This window comes from Pygoscelis adeliae, unplaced genomic scaffold (genome assembly GCF_000699105.1).
Source record: "Pygoscelis adeliae isolate BGI_AS28 unplaced genomic scaffold, ASM69910v1 Scaffold242, whole genome shotgun sequence".
Lineage (NCBI taxonomy): Eukaryota > Metazoa > Chordata > Aves > Sphenisciformes > Spheniscidae > Pygoscelis > Pygoscelis adeliae.
Genome location: NW_008824369.1, coordinates 2,284,215 through 2,290,997, shown reverse-complemented (window position 1 = coordinate 2,290,997; position 6,783 = coordinate 2,284,215).

The following is a 6,783-nucleotide window of genomic DNA, read 5'->3' as shown; positions in this document are numbered from 1 at the left end:
AAAATCCAGATGCTCGCTGCCTCTACAAAAACATACAGTTCTGTAAAGGAAACGGGAACTTGAACCAAGTCATTCAAACCATACACGTTGCATGTTTAGCAAACCTATGGTTTCATCATGTGACTCTAAAGTTCAAATTATCCTCTGCAGTGAGATATTTTAGAACAGAAAAGTAGTGTTTGTCTCTGCCTTTTCTAAGTATGTGAGGCCATCCAGTGGATTATTTTTTTCCTGTTCATGAAGTAATCCTACGCGTATTGGCCAGCCTTTGCAATTACATTTTTTCTAGTGTGCTGTTTTAAGTGCTAGAGGTCTAGAAAAGGAAAAGCCTGTTGAATAAATACCAAGCAAGGCCCTTTGCTTAACAAGACAAAAACTCAACACAAAAATAGTGAATGTCAAAAATATTAAGATCCCTTCTTAAGAATAGGGTGTATTTCTATTTTTCCATGGGTCCTGGCTCTTGGAACACTCCCAGTATTGTACACATACAATAAATTATTTTTCCAGATGCTCTGCAATGACCATGAGGTGTTAAAAAACAGGATTTTGAGTCTGTAGTATGTTTTGGGTCTGGCTCAGCATCAGTCATCTTAGTGACTATGTTGAATAGTGTTCTTAAAACCTCAGATATAAATGAGCAAGAAAGGGTTGGCCCATTGTTTTTTTTTTTTTTTTTTTTTTAGTGCATGCAGCCTTTCTGTCTGGGATGTACTGGTAACATCCTGTTTTCTCATGCCAGCACATGGGGAAGAACATTTTTATTGTGATCTTTTAATAATCTGCAGTGGCTTTCGTAGGTTCAGAAGATAATTTGTGACCGGTGTTTGATCAGCACGCTCTGTTTTCATGGCATCTTACTTGTTGCACTTTAACAAGCTTTACTGAAAAACATGTGGAAAGAGCCAAAACACTTCAAAGAAATGAAGAGAGACAAATCTGTACGAGTCTTGATTTCAAAATTGGACTTGTGGGTTACCTGGAAAAAATATTTCAACACTAGGTCTACATTTCCACCTGAAGGTTAGCACTACCGGTCCAAATACTTATTTGAAACTAGAGATGTGCATGGAGGGTCTTGGGTTGCAGCAGTGGCCCAGAGACATTTCAGCTTTCAGGTTGAAGGTTCATGTTCTTTGTGAAGTAGCTGTGCTCCAAAACAGCTCTTCAGTAGTTTGGTGGCTCTGTGAAATGTGGTTTTCAATGAGCTTACACATGTTATTCAGAATATTCTAATTCCCATACTGACTTTTAATCTTCCATACTGGTTTTGATCATCTTAGCACAGTAGTTTGTTGGACTAGGTAGATGGTTTCCCTTTTATTTACAGTATTTCCTCCAAACTTTTACTGAAAAACCTGAATAAAGCTGGCAGTGTAGTGTAGGTGTTTTGTATATAGCATTTGCTTTTGAGGTGTACCCAAATCCAGGTTTATTTTGTTGGTATTAACTTCTCGTAGTTAAGAATGGTAAAGAAAAAATATGCATTGTAATTGTATGCAAGTCAGGTGAATTTTTCTTTTTTACTGTTGATTTTCCATGAAAGATGCAAATTTGAAGTGTCACCTTATTCTTTCTAGGGCTTAGGGCTGTGCAGAGAGCACACTAAACTACGTAAGCATAGTCAAATTATTGTCTTTGAAATTGCAGTAAAATTTCAGAGAGTATTTGGTCATAAACTGGTAGATACTAACTTGACTTTTTAGCTTCCAGAATGGATCACGTGTGCACATGAGGCAATGCTAAACAGTTATGGCATCGGTTTGTTGCTGTACTTTCCACTGAAGTGATCTGAATAGGCATGTGATTGATAATCATGGCTCTGCTGGGGGGCAGGGAGGGAGTGAAATTATTTCTTGGCTGAGGGCCACCAGCAAACAGCTGCATTTTGTACTTTTTTTTGAAGTTGCATTGGGTGGATGTACACAAGGATATCTGGCTGTGCCCTTTGTGATTGTTAGTAAAATAAAGACAAATTAATGACTGCACCAAAAGTTTAAGGAATATTCAAACCACTCTTTAAAAAGGTTTAAATTATTCTGAGTTAATTAGCAATCAGTGAGCAAGGAGTAACTCAAGTGAAGATAAGCCCTAACACAGCAGTGTTAAGACTACATTTCCTGTTATTCAGTAATCGCTTTTCTGACAATGCAAGGTGTAGTAAAGCAGAGCTCCAAGGGAACTTACCCTCTAATGAGAAAAATTATATAAATAGAACCAGAAAAGCAAAAAGAAAAAGCTATTTCTTATGCCTCCCATCTTCAAAAAGAAAAAATATTCTAAGAGAAAGCTCCCATCTTCAAACATCACGTTTACAAACATTATTTCATATTGTTGTGGTTTAACCCCAGCCAGCAACTGAGCCCCACCCAGCCGCTCGCTCACTTCCCCCCGGTGGGGTGGGGGAGAGAATCGGAAGCGTAAAAGTGAGAAAACTCATGGGCTGAGATAAAGACAGTTCAATAGGGAAAGCAAAAGCTGCACACGCAAGCAAAGCAAAACAAGGAATTCATTCGCTCCTTCCCATCGGCAGGCAGGTGTCCAGCCATCGCCAGGAAAGCAGGGCTCCACCACGCGTAACGGTTACCTGGGAAGACAAACGCCATCACTCCGAACGTCCCCCCCCTTCCTTCTTCCCCAGCTTTGTATGCTGAGCGTGACGCCATATGGTGTGGAATATCCCTGTGGTCAGTTGGGGTCAGCTGTCCCGGCCGTGTCCCCTCCCAGCTTCTTGTGCACCCCCAGCACTCGCTGGTGGGGTGGGGTGAGAAGCAGAAAAGGCCTTGACTCTGTGTCAGCACTGCTCAGCAGTGACTGAAACACCCCTGGGTTATTATCAGCACTGTTTCCAGCACAAATCCAAAACACAGCCCCATACTAGCTACGATGAAGAAAATTAACTCTATCCCAGCCAAAACCAGCACACATACTTTGACTGAAACCTGTATTAGACCTCATTGTTCAGTGGTATTTAGAGGGCAAGAACATTTATCGTACTTCGAATCGGGAGAAAGTAGAACTTTACAATTTCAGAATGTGTACATAGATTCAGAGAATCACATCAGGAAGCATCACCATTTTACAGGTGAAGAAACTTGGCTACTGAGAAATTTATTCTTCCGAGTTGATGGAATAAATTGAAAGCCAGAGGTTACAAAATCAAGGTTTCCCAACTCTATTCTTACTCTGTTTAGGTCACGCTGATTCCCATCTTGATAGCTGCAATTCTGCCTCGTCTATGGAAATGGACAAAACTTAGTCGGAGGTATCTTAACAGCTATAGGGTGTGGTTTTGGCAGCAGCTCACTGTGCTGTTATTGTCACAGTTAATGCATTACTAAAAGAAAAGCAAGATAATGCTGTTGTGTGACCAGCTGTGTCTTTCCTTAAACAATAAAACAGTTTAATTTGCTTAAATGATCACAGGGTGCAAGTCACATGAGAACAGTGGCAAACAGACTAGTGTTTAGTTGTATAAACGTTTCATAAAACTGCAAAAAATGGTGGTTAGGTGACTGTTTGGGATGATGCATAATTTTCCTATTATTTTTATAAGTGATTCATGGATTTATGATTTCTTCGTGATTAGTATGTATTAGTATACATGCTCTCAATGGAAAAGGTTGATGTATGATAATGATGTTCTGGATAGGGCGGAGGCAGGAAAGGTAGAAGTTGCAGAAGTTTAAACATTGTGAGATGCTGTGACAATATTTAAGGATTGGCTGATAACACATGCAATTCCACTAGCCACCTACAGTGTGCTGTGGTGGGCAAAACTCCTGTTTATTTTTTAACACATCTTATTGTTCCTATTGCAAAATAAAGATATCCAGTACTGAGTGACAGATGTTATTATAAAGAAAGCAGATGTGAGCCACTTTTCTTTTGACCAAACCCAATAATTTCTCTTAATTGACCCGTATTACTGCTCTGTTTATCAGAGTACAGATCCCTGTCAGTAGGTTTAATTTGAAGTGAGGTCTCTTTCTCTTATATACATGTATGCCAGATGAGAGAAACTTCTCCATCTTCTCTAACAAACACCGTTCAATGCTTCTGGCTTGTGAGATGCTGAAACCATGGAGATTTCAGTCGTCCTATTCTCTGGCTTGAAGCAGATCCATCTAGTAAAGTACTATGGAGATGGTGATTCTGTCATGCTCACCTTCCTTCTGAATCATTGCAGAGTCGCAACACTCAGTTGAGCGGTAGAGCTCTTGTTTGCTTGGTGCAGCATCAAATAGCCACAGTCATCCAGGACAGAGACCAAAGGCTGCACTAAGCTTGCAGTTAGTCTAAGGATTGGACTGGATTGCTCTAGGGTAATGATTATTGTTAGGGAGCTAATCCTGCATGAAAGCCTGAAGTCTGTTTTTAGACTATGCTGTTGTCTTCTGCTCTCGATTAACTGTATCTTTTCTTGTCTTTTTGGTGTAATGTTATTAAGAAAACTGTCCCTGTGTAGTATGATAGGATTGTTTTGGCATATTAAATGGCTGTTATTGCCTGTTCCCCAGTGTATTATGATGAAAAGCAATTGCTGTGTTACTGGGATTTTGAATTGTGACATATTCTACAATTTTTTTCAATGATATTTTTCATAAACTACTATGTATTTCCATCTTAATTTTTCCTCTAGTGTTGTTATGTAACAAAAATAACTTGTGTGGGATATTAGCCACAGAGTTAGTCAAAGATTGCTTTGACACTATTCAAGGGATGAGCTTACATATTGGAAACTTTTCTTGGCATTTTAGCACCTTAAGGCTACTTGTATTAATGCAATAACTCAAGATTCCTGGAAAAATTTTTTTTTGAGAAAAGCATCTATTCTACGGCTTTTGTTATTTTGATGCACAGTTGCTACTCACTCTGTAAAACTGTTCTTGTGAAAGGCCTTGCATTTAATTTTATGTATTTTTAGTCTTTTTTTACTTGACAGCAAGCAAATTTGTATCCTTGATTAAAAGACCATGGAACGTTAGGCCTTTGACATAAAAAGCCGTGGGGGGGGAGAAAGCAGGGAAGTTGTACACAAAACCAAGAATTGCTGGCTTGAAGAAAGTTAAAGGAATCTTGTTTATGAATGAATTTTAGAATAAAAAAAACTTGTATGTCTTTATTATATTATATTCCCTGCATGTTTGGTTTTGGGAGGGTTTTTTGAGTGTGGGTTTTTTTTAAAGTGGAATTCAGATGCTTATGCTGATTTATAAGGTACATGGAGCTATGTGAATTTGTAAAACTTGATAGTCTTACGGCCTCTGCTTGGAAGTCTCTGCTTGGATAGGGTTAAAAAAAGCACAAGTTGGAGATGTGTATACATAAGTACTGGTATTAATAATTACCTATGCCTCAGAGGCTGATTGTAAATCAACATTTCTTCCTTTTGCTCTAGAACAGCCATGCTCTGTGCTGTGTGATCGCTGCCTTTGCATCTCAGGGTTGCTTGCCCATGATTCACTATTAGTGATTTTATATTGGCTTATTTGGGCATTGTTTGTAATGTAAGTTGTTTTATAAACAGTATTTTATTATTATTGCTATACAATAATGTTTCTATCAATCACAAAATAAATTCCTCAGAACAGGTAGATCATCTATGTAACTCAGCTATGAGAGCTCAAAAATTGCCTGTATTTCCAAATAATACTCTACTTCTATTAAAGGGTGGAAAAAAGCTTTTTCTAATGGCAAGTTTTATGAGAGAGCTGGTCTCTGCATAGCATTGCAGGTGCTAGAATGATTATTTAATTGCACATAGGCTGACCTGAAAAATTTCAGAAACTTCTGTATTAATTAAGTATGAAATCTATTTGATTGTGAACTAGTGAAACCATAACTTAATTAGAAAGAATTACAGTGCTCTGGAGCTGAATGGGAATGGCACTTCCTTTGATCTTTGAGCATCTTGTCAACCACAATGACTAGTACCAGATGTTTCATAAAACAATACAAGAAACATATGCTTTTCTATAAATATTTATTTCTTGTGAATAATCAGACCTAATAGCCTGGTTAAATATCCTTCTGTTAGGTTCAAAACCAAAATTAACCATTGTTGAGATGTGTTTCTTCCAACAGAATTTTCTCTTACCTGCCTCATCCTCGCAGCAGCAGCTTGTTGTAGAAGTTATGGTTAATTTTGTTTCTTCTTACAAATACTTGCAGGAATACCCTTACTGCCTGCAGACAGGGCCAGCTAGTACAAATCTGTGTTGACCCAGAAACTGGGACTGATTTTTATTTTTTTTTTTCCTAATGATTAACTTAAATCCTTTAATCAGTTTTACTGATCTTACCGCTTTTGGGAACTGCAAGAGTATTCTGCTAGTGACCACCAGATGGAGTTTCTAAAACAGCTTTTGTAACCTAATACCAGAATTAATTTCAAAATGACCTTTAAGGTTTTGGAGATGAGTTAAGAAACAGTTGTGGAAATTCTGCGCACTTCAAGATAAATTTTAGCTTAAATTTGCAAGTGTTGTTGCTAAAATTAGGCTTTTCAATTAATTTTGTAATTGGTAACTGTATTGGGTTTGCATGGCAAGGTTTTGGTCATGGGGGGGCTACAGGGTGGCTTCTGTGAGGAGCTGCTGGAAGCTTCCCCTATGGCTGATAAAGCCAATGCCAGCTGGCTCCAAGATGGACCCACTGCTGGCCAAGGCTGAGCCCATCAGTGATGGTGGTAGCACCTCTCTGATAACATATTTGAAGGGGGGGGGGGGGGAACCTGGGCAACAAACTGCGCCTGGAGGGGGGGGGGGGAAGATTGGAGGG